The sequence below is a fragment of the Pelophylax lessonae genome, assembly GCF_965119305.1.
Source record: "Pelophylax lessonae genome assembly, chromosome: 7".
Classification (NCBI taxonomy): domain Eukaryota; kingdom Metazoa; phylum Chordata; class Amphibia; order Anura; family Ranidae; genus Pelophylax; species Pelophylax lessonae.
This window is the reverse complement of record NC_138774.1, coordinates 105,518,187-105,538,334: the sequence shown is the minus strand read 5'-3', so window position 1 is coordinate 105,538,334 and position 20,148 is coordinate 105,518,187.

Genomic DNA, 20,148 nt, shown 5'->3' with positions numbered 1-20,148 from the left:
AAAAAAGTGGAACTGTTGTAATATTGAAATGTAATCACCTATTAATAGGAGAACCTACGTAATTTTACATGGAAGTGACACAACTTCTACTGCAAACATCAGCTGAAAAATTGCCCCCTATTCCCAGAGTATCAAATGCCATGACATAGCCCTCAGCACTAAGCTATGTATGATTTTTGAGAAGCATTTCATAAGGAGTATATTATGTGCTGGTAAATAGGTTGGACACTTGTAATAGCAGTAAATGGATGCAGAGCCAGTAATAGTATCAGTGGTAGAAAGAGTAACAAACAGAAACATTTGCATCAGAAGTACTAAATAGCAGCGGCATTGTAAAATAATACTGACTACTAAATTCCTTGTCCCCTCAAAATAACTCATCACACAGTCATTAATGTCTAAACTGCTGTCAACAAAAGCGAGTACACCCCTAAGTGACAATGTCCAAATTGGGCCCAAAGTGTCAATATTGTGTATGGCCACCATTATTTTTCAGCACTGCCCTAACCCTCTTGGGCATGAAGTTCACCAGAGCTTCACAGCTTGCCACTGGAATCCTCTGCCACTCCTCCATGACGACATCACGGAGCTGGTGGATGTTAGAGACCTTGCGCTCCTCCAACTTCCATTTGAGGATGCCCCACAGATGCTTAATAGGGTTTAGATCTGGAGACATGTTTGGCCAGTCCATCACCTTTACCTTCAGCTTTTTAGCAAGGCAGTGGTCGTCTTGGAGGTGTGTTTGGGATCGTTATGTTGGAATACTGCCCAGTCTCTGAAGGGAGGGGATCATGCTCTGCTTCAGTATGTCACAGTACATGTTGGTTTTCATGGTTCCCTCAGTGACAGCAGCACTCATGCAGCCCCAGACCATGGCACTCTCACCACCATGCTTAACGTAGGCAAGACACATTTGTCTTTGTACTCCCCACCTGGTTGCCACCACACACGCTTGACACCATCTGAACCAAATAGGTTTATCTTGGTCTCATCAGACCACATGACATGGTTCCAGTAATCCATGTCCTTAGTCTGCTTGTCTAAGCAAACTTAGACAAGCAGACTTTTTGCAGGCTTTCTTGTGCATCATCTTGCTTCTGGGAAGACAGCCATGCAGACCAATTTGATGCAGTGCGGGGTATGATCTGAGCACTGACAGGCTGACCCCCCACCCCTTTAACCTCTGCAACAAATCTGGCCGCACTCATATGTCTATTTCCCAAAGACAACCTCTGGATATGACTGAGAACGTGCATGCAACTTCTTTGGTGGACCATGGTGAGAACCTGTCATGTTAAACCGCTGTATGGTCTTGGCCCCCATGCTACAGCTCAGTTTCAGGGCCTTTGAAATCTTCTTATAGCCCAAGCCATCTTTATGTAGAGCAACAACTCTTTTTTTCAGATCCTCAGAGAGATATTTGCCGAGAGAGAGAGAGAGAGAGAGAGAGAGATATTTGCCGAGAGAGAGAGATATTTGCCGACAGAGAGAAAGAGAGAGAGAGAGATATATTACCCGAGAGAGAGAGAGAGAGAGATATTTGCCGAGAGAGAGAGAGAGAGAGAGAGATATTTGCCGAGAGAGAGAGAGAGAGATATATTTGCAGAGAGAGAGAGAGAGAGAGATATAGAGAGAGATATATAGAGAGAGAGAGAGATATAGAGAGAGAGAGAGAGAGAGAGCGAGAGATAGAGAGAGAGAGAGAGATAGAGAGAGAGAGATAGAGAGAGAGAGATAGAGAGAGATATAGAGAGAGATATAGAGAGAGAGAGAGAGAGAGAGAGAGAGATATAGAGAGAGAGAGAGAGATATAGAGAGATAGAGAGAGATAGAGAGAGATAGAGAGAGATAGAGAGAGATAGAGAGAGAGAGAGAGATAGAGAGATAGAGAGAGAGAGAGAGATAGAGAGAGAGATAGAGAGAGAGATAGAGATAGAGAGAGATAGAGAGAGAGAGAGAGATAGAGATAGAGAGAGATAGAGAGAGAGATAGAGAGAGATAAAGAGAGATAGAGAGAGATAGAGAGAGAGAGAGAGATAGAGAGATAGAGAGATAGAGAGAGAGAGAGAGAGAGAGAACACCAAATTTAACACACCTGCTCCCCATTCACACCTGAGACCTTGTAACACTAACGAGTCACATGACACCGGGGAGGGGAAATGGCTAATTGGGCCCAATTTGGACCTTGTCACTTAGGGGTGTACTGACTTTTGTTGCCAGTGGTTTAGACATTAATGGCTATGTGTTGAGTTATTTTGAGGGGACAGCAAATTTACAATCTTATACAAGCTGTACATTCATTACTTTACATTGTAGCAAAGTGTAATTTCTTCAGGATTGTCACATGAAAATATATAATAAAATATTTACAAAAATGCGAGGGGTGTACTCACTTTTGTGAAATACTGTAGTTGGCTGCCTACAAATTTGCTCAGTGGATAGCATGGGTGCCTTCCAGCAGGGACAACTGGGAATAATTCTTAGCCGGAGCCCTTCCTCTTTGAACCTTTTTCTATAGTACAGATAAAAATCTGTAGGGTAACTATCTTCTTTTACAACATAAAGTGTAGACTTTTCCTAGCATTCCTAGCCCCTAACTCTTGCTTGTGGCTGCCCCAGCATACCTGCACAAACAAGAGCCTATTTCTGGCTGAGTCCATGGCTGGCAGCATCTCATGTGCACAAGTCCTCGAGCTCTAGGGTACAGACCACTGTGCCTTTTATAATACATTGAATTTGTCATTTTTTCCATCCCTTTTGCTTTCCACTGTGAGAGGCCATCTCCAGGAATGTCTGCAGTGCTCTACCCCTTCCCTCTAAAAAAGCATGAGCATGCATATGCACCCAGTGTGAATGTGCATGTTTGTACCTCGATCTCTCTTCAGAAAAATTGTTCCATGTCCGAATCTTGCAATATAGGTTTTATAAAACCTGTACCAAGTAAGTATGGAAGCTGCTACTGTTGACTTGTTTTAGAAACGCCAGTCACTTGGCTGTCATGCTGATCCAGTGGCTCTATATTGAGTTACGTACTAGGACCATATATGCACTCAGAAAGTCTGATTTCACTCATAATTTCTGCATGTTTAAAGGCCAAGTCCACCTTTTGGACCATGGTACATGTTACCCCTGTATTTAGGGTGTGTACCATGTAACATGATGCAAATAACCCCCCCCCCCCTTTCCTTTCCAAACCACCCTTATCTGTGAATGATTGAACTACTGTGGCAGATGGATTTGTAGTTTTGAGTGCGATGATCACTGCACTCATTGTCCATTGATACTTCCTCCAGGTCTGTGGTGATCACTGCACTCATTGTTCATTGTTACTTCCTCCAGCTCTCTAACTGAAAGCCCATACCTCAGTACAGACATAGAGCTGGAGGAAGAGTCTGTAGGACCCTGTCATTGGACCCACAATTCACATGGTTGCAATGCTTTGCTGGCACATTGCCAAAAAATAATAAATGCACATTTATTTTTTTTTAAATATATGTGCATTTACTTTTTATTATAGGTAGACTTGATACTGAAAGTTTCTGTGAGTCAGTGGCATAGAAACTACTGAAGCTAAAATAAGCCATCTTGGAAACCAAGATCCGGACCTGTTCAGCAGGAGGGCTGTGCAGCAGTCACTGGAGCATCAGGATTCAACAAAAGGATTCACATTCCCTGATCTACCTAAGTACAGTGCCTTGCGAAAGTATTCGGCCCCCTTGAACTTTGCGACCTTTTGCCACATTTCAGGCTTCAAACATAAAGATATAAAACTGTAATTGTTTGTGAAGAATCAAAAACAAGTGGGACACAATCATGAAGTTGAACGAAATTTATTGGATATTTCAAACTTTGTTAGCAAATAAAAAACTGAAAAATTGGGCGTGCAAAATTATTCAGCCCCTTTACTTTTAGTGCAGCAAACTCTCTCCAGAAGTTCAGTGAGGATCTCTGAATTATCCAATGTTGACCTAAATGACTAATGATGATAAATAGAATCCACCTGTGTGTAATCAAGTCTCCGTATAACTGCACCTGCACTGTGATAGTCTCAGAGATCCGTTTAAAGCGCAGAGAGCATCATGAAGAACAAGGAACACACCAGGCAGGTCCGAGATACTGTTGTGGAGAAGTTTAAAGCCGGATTTGGATGCAAAATGATTTCCCAAGCTTTAAACATCCCAAGGAGCACTGTGCAAGCGATAATATTGAAACGGGAGTATCAGACCACTGCAAATCTACAAAGACCTGGCCGTCCCTCTAAACTTTCAGCTCATACAAGGAGAAGACTGATCAGAGATGCAGCCAAGAGGCCCATGATCACTCTGGATGAACTGCAGAGATCTACAGCGGAGGTGGGAGACTCTGTCCATAGGAAAACAATCAGTCGTATACTGCATAAATCTGGCCTTTATGTAAGAGTGGCAAGAAGAAAGACATTTCTTAAAGATATCCATAAAAAGTGTCGTTTAAAGTTTGCCACAAGCCACCTGGGAGACACACCAAACATGTGGAAGAAGGTGCTCTGGTCAGATGAAACCAAAATAAAACTTTTTGGCAACAATGCAAAACGTTATGTTTGGTGTAAAAGCAACACAGCTCATCACCCTGAACACACCATCCCCACTGTCAATCATGGTGGTGGCAGCATCATGGTTTGGGCCTGCTTTTCTTCAGCAGGGACAGGGAAGATGGTTAAAATTGATGGGAAGATGGATGGAGCCAAATACAGGACTATTCTGGAAGAAAACCTAATGGAGTCTGCAAAAGACCTGAGACTGGGACGGAGATTTGTCTTCCAACAAGACAATGATCCAAAACATAAATCAAAATCTACAATGGAATGGTTCACAAATAAACATATCCAGGTGTTAGAATGGCCAAGTCAAAGTCCAGACCTGAATCCAATCGAGAATCTGTGGAAAGAACTGAAAACTGCTGTTCACAAACGCTCACCATCCAACCTCACTGAGCTCGAGCTGTTTTGCAAGGAGGAATGGGCAAAAATTTCAGTCTCTCGATGTGCAAAACTGATAGAGACATACCCCAAGCGACTTACAGCTGTAATCACAGCAAAAGGTGGCGCTACAAAGTATTAACTTAAGGGGGCTGAATAATTTTGCACACCCAATTTTTCAGTTTTTTATTTGTTAAAAAAGTTTGAAATATCCAATAAATTTCGTTCCACTTCATGATTGTGTCCCACTTGTTGTTGATTCTTCACAAAAAATTAAATTTTTATATCTTTATGTTTGAAGCCTGAAATGTGGCAAAAGGTCGCAAAGTTCAAGGGGGCCAAATACTTTCGCAAGGCACTGTACCTCTCTTAATAAGCAAATAAGCAAGGGCTGAAAAATTCCTGTCGCCTGGCCATGTAAAGACCCAAAAAGCCAGAGGCCCTTACGGAGGTGCATTTGTGAGGTCAGACACTGATGGGGATGAGAAGGCCCTGCTTGCAGTCTCCCCTCTAAATAATCCCAAAGGTGTTCTATTGGGTTGAGGGTAGAACCCTGTGCAGGCCAGTCAAGTTCCTCCATCCCAAACTCGCTCATCCATGTCTTTATTGACCTTGCTTTGTGCTTTGTGCAATGGTGTTCAGTCAGCAGTGGGCCATCCCCAAACTGTTCCCACAAACATATATTATATATACTGTATATGTATATCTAGTACAAAAAGTAAGTACACCCCTCACATTAAATATTTATATTACATCTTTTCATGTGACAATACTGAAGAAATGACACTTTGCTACAATGTAAAGTAGTGAGTGGACAGCTTGTATAACAGTGTAAATTTGCTGTTCCCTCAAAATAACTTAACACACAGAAATTAATGTCTAAACCGCTGGTAACAAAAGTGAGTACACCCCCAAGTGAAAATTTCCAAATTGGGCCCCACTAACCATTTTCCCTCCCCGGTGTTATGTGACTTGTTAGCGTTACAAAGTCTCAGGTGTGAATGGGGAGCAGGTGTGTTAAATTGGGTGGGGGTCAGCCTGTCAGTGCTCAGACCATACGCCGCACACTGCATCAAATTGTCTGCATGGCTGTCATCCCAGAAGGAAGCCTCTTCTAAGGATGATGCACAAGAAAGCCCATAAACAGTTTGCAGAAGGCAAGCAGACTAAGGACATGGATTACTGGAACCATGTCCTGTGGTCTGATGTGACCAAGATAAACTTATTTGGTTCAGATAGTGTCAAAAGTGTGTGGCGACAACCAGGTGAGGAGTACAAAGACAAAAGTGTCTTGCCTAGGTCAAGCATGGTGGTGGTAGTGTCATGGTCTGGGGCTGCATGAGTGCTGCCGCCACTGTGGAGCTCCAGTTCATTGAGGGAACCATGAATGCTAACATGTACTGTGACATACTGAAGCAGAGCATGATCCCATCCCTTCGGAGACTGGGTCGCAGGGTAGTATTCCAACTTGATAACGACCGCAAACACACCTCCAAGACGACCGCTGCCTTGCTAAAGAAGCTGAGGGTAAAAGGTGATGGACTGGCCAAGCATGTCTCCAGACCTAAACCCTATTGAGCATCTGTGGGGCATCTTCCAACGGAAGGTGGAGGAGCGCAAAGTCTCTAACATCCACCAGCTCCATGATGTCGTCATGGAGGAGTGAAAGAGGATTCCAGTGGCAACCTGTAAAGCTCTGGTGAACGCCATACCCAAGAGGGTTAAAGGCAGTGCTGGAGAATAATGGTGTCCACACAAAATATTGACACTCTGGGCCCAATTTGGACATTGTCACTTAGGGGTGTACTCAGTACTCAGGCTAGTTAAGTTATTCCACCCCAAACTCGCTCATCTATGTCTTTATGGACCTTGCTTTGTACACTGGTCAAAATTATTTGGTGGAAGAGGGAATATTTTGAGGGGTTGTTTGAGGGAACAGTTTGGGGATGGCCTCTTCCTGTTCCAACATGACTGTGCACAAAGCAAGATGACCTCTCTATTGCGGTTCTGGTGACAACCCAAATTTAGGAATGTTCTTCCACTTTCACTCTTGGTGATAATGTTAAACAGAACAAATAGAGAAGGTAAATATCTCTAACAGGGGCACAGATAGCAAAAAAAAAAAAAAAATGGTAGGTGTTCTAATGTCTCTCTACTCTAGCCAAAACTAAAAAGTGTATTTATACTTTAAGAATAAAGCATCAATTTGCTCTAAAAGCCATACTATGTAGAAGAACAAAGTATATGAGAAAAAATAAATGTAGCACTGTCCCCGTAGGGCTTGCTGTATGATGATTTGTTGTGCCTCCTCTGATTACCAGCACATAGTCATTTAGGGAACAGTTCACACATCCCTCCTAACTCCCGATGGCTCGTCACACAATAAACTGTCCAGGGGTATTGGTTTTTAGTGTTTATTGTGGAACTTGGATGGGAGAAGGGAATAGTGGGATACTCCAACTGTAACTTGGATAAGGACAACTCTCACTTGGCCTCACCAGGTTGCTTGTGGAAGCAGCTACACTGCTTAATCCATACTGCCACATGTATGGAAAGGGTTAAGTATCATTGCTTTTTCTCTCCAGCAATAGACTTGGTTAATCTACATTATCTTTGGGACACTCTCTAGCATCCCCTTTGCTGACACCTGTCCACTGACTCTTCTAGCTGCAAGGGTGCCCCCCCCTCAGGTCAGGCCACTTGACACAGATCTGTACTCAAAGTACTGCAGAATCAGATCCTCCAGTGTCTCCCCTTTCAGTCAGCTTCACCGAACCTCTGGGCTCAGCTTCTCACTAGCACTCTCCAGGCCCTCAGGTTGACTACCTGAGGCCACATGGAACCTCTACAGAGGAGGAGGCAGCCGCCCCCTCCCTCCTGGACTCTGCTATCCAGACAAAAGACACAGAGCACATGTGCTCCTGGCTTTTATACATTATCCCAGCATGCACCCAGGCACTTTTCCTCTGCCAAATCACCAGGGCTGTATCAAACGCCTGTGCACTCATTTGTCAGGTTTCCTCCCACTGTCCAATATGCCTCCCTATTGGACCAGTGTGAAACACTCTGCAGACAGTACGAGTTGTACCTAAGCACAATGAGCCGACCTCACTAACAGATCCTGCTCTCTGGTAGGCAGAGAACAATATAGATTTACCTGCAATCCCTCTGGTAAGCAGACAGGACTCAAAACTATATTTTCTCTCTAGCACCTACCCAGGAGGGAGCTACATAAATATTTTATTATCTCACACTAATTATTTTTTTTTTCCATCAATTATTTTGTTCTTCGATATAGCAAATACACTTTTTCCTAAATAATTGTTTAAATCCTACATGTGTATATGTACGGAAATGTATTTTTGGGGTTTAGACCCCATTTACCCATATTCACAATCTTTATATATTTTTAGCCCTAATGAAGTGGGAGGGGGGCTGTTATTCTTATACAGGATTTATAAAGAGCCAACAGCTTGTGTAGCATATTAGGGAGACATAAAGGGAGACAGTACAGTTACAGTACAATACAATATTAAACGGTTAGGAGGGCGCTGCTCTGAGAGCTTAATCCAATAGGGTCGTTGGCCACCAAAATGCTTTGACAGAATGTTTTATGTGATCATAGGATGAACAACTGAAGCAATTTGGACTCCTTTAACATTTGATCTGGTTCTGCTGCTGTATATTTTATGCTTTAAAATCTGTGAGTGCTGTGTGGGACATGTTAATACGATATGATAAGGGTTGATGTTACTTAAACAAGCAGTACAAGCATAAGTAGTGAGCTGAGCATCAAATATTTACAGTAGAACTAAAGAATTTTTTTTTAACCACTTTAAGACCGGAAGGATTTGCCCCTTAATGACCAGGCCCTATTTTGTGATTCGGCACTGCGTTACTTTAACGGACAATTGCGCGGTCGCGCGACTTTGTACCCAGATAAAATTCATGTCCTTTTTTTCCCACAAATAGAATTAAATTTCTTTTGGTGGTATTTGATAACCTGTGCGATTTTTATTATTTGCGCAATAAACCAAAAAAAAGCGACAATTTAAAAAAAAAAAAAAAAAAAACAATATTTTTTTACATTCTGCTATATGACATTCTCAAAAAAAAAAAAATTAAAAAATCTAATTTTTTTAACATTTTAGGCCAATTTGATTTCTGTCATATATTTTTGGTAAAAAAAAAATCGCAATAAGCGTATTTTGATTGGTTTGCACAACAGTTATCGCGTCTACTAACTACGGGAAAGATTCATGTCATTTTTATTGGTTTTTTTTACTATTAATGGCAGCAATCTGCAATTTATTGCGGGACTGTGGCATTGCGGCGGACAGATCGGACCCCTAACTGACATTTTTGACACTTTTGGGGGTACCAATGACATTACTACGGTAATCAGTGCTAAAAATATGCACTGTTACTGTAATAATGACACTGGCAGGGAAGGGGTTAACCCTATGGGTGATTAATGGGTTAAATGTGAGCCTAGGGGAGTGATTCTAACTGTGGGGGGGAGTGGCTTGTGAAATCACCATAGAGACATGTGATCCTATATAGAAGGATCACATGATCTCTGTGATCATTCCAGAGAGAAGAACAGTCAGCTGTGTTTACAACAGCCGACCGTCCTTCTATCTCAGCGGGGAACGATCGCGGGTGTCAGGCGACAATCGGAGCCGCCTGACCTGTGCTTTGGCTTCCCCGCTGCCGAGTGGAGGCGGGAGCGCGCCGGCGGCACCGCACGCTCGCCCCCTAGCTTCCTCACGCGCGACTGACGTAGGTCTACGTCGGTTTGAGCAGGAGAGCCACCCTGCTGCAGTAAAAAGGCAGTGGGTGGTTGGGAAGTGGTTAATAAGGTAAGCGAGGGTTACAACCCCTGACCTTTTTTTTTTTTTTTTCTTTTGCTATCTGTTTCCAATTTGGGGAGATTTCCCTTCACTTCCTGTCCCACAGCCACAGCAGGAAGTGAAAGGAAATCCTTCCAAAGTGAGGGAATCTCTGGGTATCACCATAGCTAGTGTACCCATTGGAAGATTTCCCCTCTATTACTGTTCTAGGGAGAACCCAAAATTTTGGACTTTCTATGTTTGGACTGATTTTCCTCGTTGTTTTACAGCAAATCGAAACCGATGAACGATAAAGGCTTTTTTTTGTTGTTTATTGATTCTCATCATGCGCAGGCTTTCTTTTCTGATTTTTCTTGTACAACAATCGTATGAAAACGATACATAATAAACGAAAACCATTCATTCTGTTCCCATACGAGAAAAATTTTGAAGTTTTTCCCTTCGGGAATTTTCATACGAAAAGTCGGAATCGGCTGTCAAAAGTTGTGTACTCACTATACAAAAATCGTACGAAAATTGCCGCCTGATTTTCTTATAGTGTGTATGAGCCTTAAGCAGGAACACAGATCTCTGTCTTCCTCCAGTTAGGCCACCCCCCATACAGTTAGAAAGCACTTCCTAGGAGAACTCTTAACCCTTTAATTACCCCTGATGTTAACCCCTTTCCTGCCAGTGTCATTAGTACAATGCCAGTGCATTTTTTTCTAGCACGGATCACTGCATTAGTGTCACTGGACTCCAAAAAAGTGTCAAAAGTGTCAGTTAGGTGTCCAATTTGTCTGCTGCAATATCGCAGTCCCTCTAAACATAGCTGATCGCCGCCATTACTAGTAAAAAATAAAATTAAATTAAATTTCCATAAAAATATCCCATAGTTTGTAGACGCTATAACTTGTGCGCAAACCAATCAATGTACACTTATTAAGATTTGTTTTACCAAAAATATGTAGCAGAATATCATTTGGCCTAAATTGATGAATAAATTAGTTGTTACACTTTTTTATTGGATATGTTTTTAGCATAAAGTAAAAAATATTGTTTATTTTTAAAGTTGTCGGTATTTTTTTGTAGATAGCGCAAAAAATAAAAACGGCAGACGTGATCAAATACCACCAAAAGAAAGCTTTATTTGTGGGGAAAAAAGGATTTACATTTTATGTAGGCCTGGTCATGAAGGGGGATAAATCTTCTAAGGCTGAAGTGGTTAAAATGGTTGTAAACCACTTCATATCCCTCTTTAGTGTGTGCTTGTCTTGATTCGGAGCACTCAGGCTGGGTTCACACTGTTGCGATGCGGGAAACACTGTGAATCCTGTGCGGGTTCCCGCATCGCACCTGAACCGCAGACAGTTCACACTGACATTTGCGAACTGCTGCGGGTGTCCATAGAAAGTTAATGACACCCCCAGATAAGTTTGCAAACGCAGTGCAAACTTTGAAATGGTACAGGAACCGGTTTGCATGGATATTCACACCCATGCGATCCAATTCCAGTACGGACCACAAAAAGGGTCCTTTACCATTTTGGTCCGAATGTGATGCAAATTCAGCCATACAAACTGTATGGCTGAATTCACATTGCACAGATATCGCATGTGATCTGCACAGCAATGTGGTGGGAATCACATGCAATGTCTGTGTTCGCACCAGTGTGAACCCAGCCTAAGTGTTATTTCATTCCTCTGCTATCAGTATGAATCACTTCTGACAAGTTTTCCTGACACCAAGAGAAAAAAGGTGACAGAGAAGGGATCTCCAGCTGATTGACAGCCTCAGCTGTGTTTCTGTGTGTTGTGTGAAGGGGGTGTGTCTCTTCCCTCCAATCATCTCTCAGAGCTCTGCTCACTGAGCTATGCAGTTTGTAACTTCAGCTCTCAACCTCCTTTTTTCCCGACAGCTCAGACAAGCTTTATAAATTGTGGAATTTGAATGGCTGTAGAGGAGAGAAGGCTTCAGATCAGTGTTGCCAACCGCCCGTAGATTTACGGACAGCCCGTAAAATCAGGGCACTTTTCTCCTGCCCGTAAATGCCCGTAGCAGGAGAAAAGTGCCAGTAAATCTGTGGCGGCAAGGTTCGAACTGCGCAAGTTCTCTCGGACTCGCGGAGAAGAGATGCAGGCTCGCACTGCGCCTGCGCCCGCCCCTGCCTCCGCCCCCGCCGTCATTCAAGTCTTCCCGCCGGCCGCCTGCCAGGCACCACTGCGCCAGCCTAGTGACAGTGTGGAGTGTGTGGAGTGGACAGACTAGAAGATGCTGCTGGACGGATCACGGATGGTGGAGTGGACAGAGCAGACTGTGACAGCAGAGCAGAGGCAGAGCACGGAAGAGCAGAGGAATGGTGCAGGCTCACAGCGTCCAATCAAATTTCAGTTTGCCTAAACAAATTCTGGTCAGCATCCTTACCTTTTGCAATAATCAGTATTTGTGTTGAAATGTAAATGCTGTGTTTATTTTCCAGAATGCTGGAAAATCATTTCAATTGAACCCGGTTCAGATAAACAGGTACAACTTATGTAGGTGACTTGGTTTAATCTCTGTGCATCATCTGAGACCAGTCACTTCACTGGGTATATGTAAGGGTTTACAACAACTTTAAGATAAATACTATTCAAGAAAACTGGTTAGGTCCTGTGGCGGAGCCAGAGGGCTAGCTGGGGTGGCAATTGCCACCCCAGACAAAGTCCTTGCCACCCCGCTGAAAACATTACACTCATAGGTAGGGCTGACATGGGCGATAGTCACATCGCCGAACGTACGATACTCAGTGGTTGTAGAAGGTAGCAGAACAGAGCCCGACATCCGTCCCACATGTTCCGTCTGCCTGCCTGCAGCTAGTTCTCCTGACTGAGCGGTGAGCAGCGGCGCCGTGAGCAGCTGCACAGCTAACCAATCACGCGTGCCTGCACACCTGATTGGTTCGCTGTGCCGCTACTCAGGACCAGGGCCGGACTGGCCTACTGGGATACCGGGAAATTTCCCGGTGGGCCGCCGGCCCTGGGGCCACTTTAAGATGCGGCCGCTTTAAGCATTTGACCGCGCCGCGGCCGCGCTGTGATGGCCGCTGTAGCCCAGGCCCGGCCCCCGCTGTGCTCCAGTGACGGGTCTTTCCTACGTCAGCCGCTATTAGCGGCATGACGTCACATCCGGCGTGAGCGGCTGTGCGAGTGTGTGGCTGTGGATCGTTCATCTGACTGCAAGTAAATCTGCAAGATGGTCACGGGGGGTCACGGTGCCGATCCCTCCCAGAGCACACAGACGGAAGCAGCAGCACGATCGCAGGAGTATGACTGAGACTGAGAGTGACTGAAGGAGCGGAGGCGGAGCAGAGCTTGAGACAGCCAGCTGAGCCAGGCAAGAGTAAATGGGCTGGGGCCTGGGGGACCTGGACCTCTTGCATTTGGGGGGGGGGATCAGCATATTTTAGGGCCCCTACTAGTACTACAATGCTAACCTACCCCCTCCCCCTAATACAATGCTGACCTGCCCCCCCCCCTCATACAATGCTTATCTGCCATGCCATCCCCCCTGGGCCCCCCTCCCCCTAATACAATGCTTATCCCCCCTCCCCCTAATACAATGCTGTTCCCCCTCCTCCTAATACAATGCTAACCCCCCTCCCCCCTACTAAAATGATGACCTCCCCCTAATACAATGCTGATCAACTCCCCCCCCCCCCAAAATTTAGGGGGAGGTCATCATTTTATTAGGGGGAGGGGGGTTAGCATTGTATTAGGAGGAGGGGAACAGCATTGTATTAGGGGGAGGGTGATCAGCATTGTATTAGGGCCCCTAATAATTCTGATATCTCCTGTACCATGTCCGCACAGCACCTGACATCTCCTGTACCATGTCCGCTCAGCCTCTGACATCTCCTGTACCATGTCCGCACATCCTATGACATCTCCTGTACCATGTCCGCACATCCTATGACATCTCCTGTACCATGTCCGCACAGCCCCTGACATCTCCTGTACCATGTCCGCACAGCCCCTGATATCTCCTGTACCATGTCTGCACAGCACCTGACATCTCCTGTACCATGTCCGCTCAGCCCCTGACATCTCCTGTACCATGTCCGCACATCCTATGACATCTCCTGTACCATGTCCGCACATCCTATGACATCTCCTGTACCATGTCCGCACAGCCCCTGACATCTCCTGTACCATGTCCGCACAGCCCCTGACATCTCCTGTACCATGTCCACACAGCTCCTGACATCTCTTGTACCATGTCTGCACATCCTATGACATCTCCTGTACCATGTCCGCACAGCCTCTGACATCTCTTGTACCATGTCCGCACAGCCCCTGACATCTCTTGTACCCTGTCTGCACATCCTATGACATCTCCTGTACCATGTCCGCACAGCCCCTGGCATCTCCTGTACCATGTCCGCACAGCCCCTGACATCTCCTGTACTATGTCTGCACATCCTATGATATCTCCTGTACCATGTCCACACAGCCTCTGACATCTCTTGTACCATGTCTGCACATCCTATGACATCTCCTGTATCATGTCCACACAGGCCCTGATGTCCTGTACCATGTCTGCACAGCCCCTGATGTCCTGTACCATGTCCGCACAGCCCCTGATGTCCTGTACCATGTCCACACAGCCCCTGATGTCCTGTACCATGTCCGCACAGCCCCCGATGTCCTGTACCATGTCCGCACAGCCCCTGATGTCCTGTACCATGTCCGCACAGCCCCTGATGTCCTGTAACATGTCCGCACAGCCTCAGATGTCCTGTACCATGTCCGCACAGGCCCTGATGTCCTGTACCATGTCCGCACAGCCTCTGACATTTCCTTTACCATGTCCGCACTTTTACCACTTTTAACTAGAATTTTATATATAAAGCCCTATATGCTTTCATATCTATCTTATCTGTATATAATACACTCTTCAAATTTGCTTTAAAATGCATGGTTTTCCCTTTTATGAACAAGAAAATAATGGCGTTATTCTGTTGGGCCGGTATAATAATGCTATGGGGCTGGTATGAAATTTTTTCCAGGGCTGAATTTTATTCCCAGTCCGGCCCTGCTCATGACGTAAGTGGTTCGCTGTGCCGCGCTCACCGCTCGGTCAAGAGAACTAGCTGCGGGGCAGACTGAACATGTGGGATAGATGTCAGGCTGTGTTGTTCTACCTTAGGTAAGTCTCTCTGCATTGAAGGGGACACGGCATGCTGGTCACTACATTGATGGGGGGCATACTGGTCACTACATTGATGGGGGGGTACGCTGGTCACTACATTGATGGGGGGCATTCTGGTCACTACATTGATGGGGGGGTACGCTGGTCAACACATTGATGGGGGGCATGCTGGTCACTACATTGATGGGGGGGGGGGTACGCTGGTCACTACATTGATGGGGGGCATGCTGGTCACTACATTGATGGGGGGCATGCTGGTCACTACAAAAGGTAGGTAAGAGACTACTACTGTAGTACTGTCTGACTGTACTAGTGACTGAGAGTAGTGAGAAGTCTGTAAAGGAAAGGGGATCTACCTTATGGGGAACATGCCCTTGCCCAATGCCTGGCCTGCTGACTGTAACGGGGGGATCTATATGGGGGACCTCACCTCACCCTGGCCTTCTGTAAGGGGGATCTATATGGGGGTCCTCACCTCACCCTGGCCTGCTGTAAGGGGGGGATCTATATGGGGGACCAGGCCCCCCATATAGATCCCCCTTACAGCAGGCCAGGGTGAGGTCCCCCATATAGATCCCCCCTTACAGAAGGCCAGGGTGAGGTGAGAACCCCCATATAGATCCCCCGTTACAGCAGGCCAGGGTGAGGTGAGGTCCCCCATTAAGATCCCCCCTTACAGCAGGCCAGGGTGAGGTGAGGTCCCCCATATAGATCCCCCCCTTACAGTAGACCAGGGTGAGGTGAGGTCCTGTCCCCCATATAGATTTCCCCCCGTACAGTAGGCCAGGTAGAGGTGAGGTCCCTGGACCTCACCTCACCCTGGCCTGCTGTAAGGGGGGATCTATATGGGGAACAGGACCTCACCTTACCCTGGCCTACTGTACTGGGGGAGGTCTATATAGGGGACGTTTTGCTGCTACACTTTTCATTGGTTAAGCTGACACGCAGCTCCTTTGTGCTCCAAACGGCTCCAAAACAAAACATAACGTGGCAGCACACACAGGAAACTTATTTTTAGTGTAATTGAACACTTTGTATATTGACCCCCCAAAATAATACCTTGCCACCCCTTTGCCACCCCTGTTTTAAAAGTCTTACTCCGCCACTGTCCTGTGTTGCTTTTATTATCTTATTATTAAAGGGTTGTACAGTCAGAAGGTTTTTTTTTACCTTAATGCATTCTGTGCATTAAGATAAAAAGCCTTCTGTGTGCAGCAGCCCCCCTAATACGTACTTAAGCCCCCTGTTTATCCAGCGGTGTCCACGAGTTTCTCTCCTGATTGGCTGAGACACAGCAGTGGTGCTATTGGCTGCTGTCAATCAAGCTCAGTTAGCCAATCAGGAGAGAGAGGGGACGGGGCCGACTGGCTGCTCCATGTCTGAACAGATAAACAGAGCTGCAGCTCGGCTCGGTTGTCCCCCATAGCAAGCTGCTTGCTGTGGGGGCACTCAACAGGAGTGAGGGTTTAGGAGCAGCAACGAGGGACCAGAGAAGAAGAGGACCTGGGTTGTCCTGTGCACAACCACCGCACAGAGGAGGTAAGTATAACATGTTTGTTATTTTAATAAAGAAAAGGGCTGTATTGGGCAAATTTAATCACTGGATAGCGAGAAATGTAACTGCTCATTGAGTTGAAAGAGGAGACCCCTGAACTGGAGATAACTTTTTAAGAAGGGATATCCCCTATCTTTGTCTCTGGGGTAGGAAACAAGACAGAACAAAAAAATATGTAAAAATAAAAAAAAGAAAATTGTCTTTACATAATTTTAAAGTTGTCTGAAAGCCCAAGCCTAATTCCAGGACTGTTATTAATGATATCAGTAATAAATGATACCGTATTTTTCATAGTAAGGGACAAACATCATACTGTATATTTTATGTAGATAAAATTCAACACAGGCCTTCCAGACTCCATCTTGTTCTCTGCATGACCCGCTCTGTTGACTTATCTATTTACTGTACAATAGAATGTTGGTAATGAAAGGCATAAAACAGCACGAATAATAAAGGCCTTTTGTTTTCATGCTGTGCGGGTCTCAGTGGTAAATACACAATAAAGCCCCAATGTTATGCTAGTGTTTTTGTTCTCAGACCTCAGGGGGGCATGATCACACAAAGTCCAGGGCAACAGGATAGCAGCTTGAGGGAAAAATCTCATTGCTGTCAATATACCCAAGAGGGAAAGAAACACTCATCTTTATGAACTGCCTTGTATAATACATCATACAAGTATCTGATAAACTGTCTACAACTATGCTAAATATTAATCCAGTACCGATCACCTCTTCTGCTCTGATAAATATTAATCACCATGCCGCATTCAGCAGCGTTATGCTAGAAGTCAATGACTGTGCTGGACAGAGATGCCAATAGAAGAAGTATATATTAGGGGTGACAAAATTGTAGGCCAGGATTATAGGACAGATCATGTAGCCAAGGACCTGGGGGGGGGGGGGCCAGGGGCGTAACTACAGGGGTTGCAGGGGTTGCAATCGCAACCGGGCCCCATGCTCAAGGGGGCCCATGTGGCTCCCCTGTAAACCTGAATAGGAGGGGCAGCGGGGGCAGCATGTAGAGAAATCACTGTCCTCCTTTTTTCCTTCTGTAGCTGCAGGAGGAAAATGGAGGAGATTGGTTCCTCTGTACGCTGCCCCCCGCCACTTCTCCTATCCAGTATACTTGTGTTCTGCTGTCTCTGGGCCCCTGTGTGCTCCCCTGGTCCCCCCCCCCTTCTGTGCTGCCCCCCCCTTCAGAATGCTCCCTTCCCTCTCCTGCCGGCTGCTGCATAATAGAGAACCAGGAAGGGGTCAGTAAATATGTAATTTACAAGCTCCTTCCTTTTCTGAATGGACAGAGTCATAGTCAGTGAGATTGTCAAAAAATTAAATAAAATGATAAAAATAATACAATTAAAATACCACAAAAAAAAAAAAAACTACTGACACCAGCGGGTGAACTTCCAGGATCGCAAAGGTCACACTTGAGACAGGGCCCTGGCATTCCACCGCCGTGGGTAGGCCCCAAGATGGCAGGAAGGGGGCCCACTGCAGAACTTGTGAAAGGGTCCCGCTGCGAGACTGTAATAAAGGGCCCCGCAACTAGAGTAAAGGGCCCCAGGAGTCCAGGGGGCCCTTCATGGTTTCTTGCACCGGGGCCCTGAAGGTTCTAGTTACGCCTCTGGGGGGGGCACATCTTAGATGGATGGCAAGCTGTCTAGTTTTTGTTTTTAGTTGTATTGCTTATTATTTCCATAGAAAAAACACCCATAAAAGTACAATAAAGCACAAAAAAACACTGACAAGGTCTGTGTCCCAAATAGCACAAGCTTCAAAAATGTTACACAATGAAACATCATATCAATGCAAAGTCGTAAGGTAAATAATTCCATTACACCAAAAAACAGTGATCTACAGAGAACCAAGTCAGGTCAGGTCAGGAGAGATTGGATTTATATATATGCTCCAACTTGGAGACTTTAAAAAATATAGAGTTAGGACTGTAGTATACAGAGGAGACTTTGAATAGGCACTGCGGCTTCCACATATGTTTGCAAATGTGTGCAACTAAACCCTCTGTTATTATAGTAAGTTGTTAGACAGGGTCAATTTATTTTTTCTACAGGCTAGCTGGTAAGTGTGCTGGAAATTTTTTTTTTCTTCAGTTTGTGATGTGTATCACCCATCCATTTGTACCTTACTGCAAAAGCTAGTTATAAATTGGGGTGGTTGCCATATTTTTGTTGGCTGGATATAGCATGGGCACACATTGGATGCCTTCAGCTGCCATTATGCTCTTGTTGGAGGTCCAATGTGTCCCTTTGCCTTTAAGGTGAAGTTAGTTACCTCCAGACAAACCTTTCCCTTAATTTATCCACTGCTATATGTGCTCCAACCTGAACTCTCAAAAACAGAGTTAGGACCACAGTACAGGGGAGCCTTGGCTGGGTCAATTTGTTTTTTGTTTTTGTGGGCTAGCTAGTAAGCATGCTGGGAAATTGTTGTCAGTTTGTAACAGGAGAGACTGAGTCCAAAGACCCCAGAATTTATCAAAGTATTTCAAGGAACCTCTGGTAGTATATGGAAGTTGGTAAAGTAAAAGAGCAGTGTTATTCGGTTGCTTATGTTTTGAAAGGATTGGCCGGAGGGATCTAATCCAGGTAAACAAGGTAATCTTTTTTGCATGGAGATAAAGTAGTTTGCGAAAGTATGAGAAGGTCCTCCACCAATAGAGATGGCCTTGCGGTTCGCCTGGCGGTCGGTTCGCGGCAAACTTTGCTTGTTCGCTACCCGCCAAATTTTCGGACACATGGCGTCGTTCACGACGGCCATATTTGTTTACATTGGGGAGAACTTTGACCCATGACACAGCCGTCAGGTGGAACGGGACAGCCAATTGAAACATTCCAGCACATGGAGAGTCCCCCTACCCTATAAATAGACCTGACCTGACACTTATAGCGCTGTGAAGATCCACAAAAGTCCTTTCCAGGGCTGGTATTTTGGTATAGGCCTTCTACAGTCTCTTTTCAGGTTAGGGACAGGTATCCTGTGGTTGCTTTGGGGGCAGTTAGAGATCAGCTGCAGTCACAAATCGCTCTGTCAATGTCCACAAAAGTCCTTCTCAGGGCTGGTATTTTGGTATAGGTCTAGTATCTTTTGAGCTTAGGGAGAGGTATCCTGTGGTTGCTGTAGGCGCAGTTAGAGATCGGCTGCAGTCGCACAGAAATTGCTTTGTCAATGTCCACAAAAGTCATTTAAAATGCTCCAGTGTCGTTTTAGGGTCTATTACAGTCTCTTTACTATAGGGCCAGGTATCCTGTGGTTTCTTTAGGGGCAGTTAGATATCGGCTGCAGTCACACAGAAATCGCTTTGTCAATGTCCAAAAAAGTCATTTAAAATGCTCCAATGTCGTTTTAGGGTCTATTACAGTCTCTTTAACATTAGGGCCAGGTATCCTGTGGTTGCTTTAGGGACAGTTAGATATCGGCTGCAGTCGCACAGAAATCGCTTTGTCAATGTCCACAAAAGTCATGTAAAGGGCTGCAAATTTTTTGGTATTGCTGTGCAGTGCACAAAAAAGGGGGGGGGGGGGCGGGGGGAGGGATGTAATCCACAGTATAATATACTTTGTAGAAAGCATATTATAGTGGATTAGTACTATTATTGTGCACTGT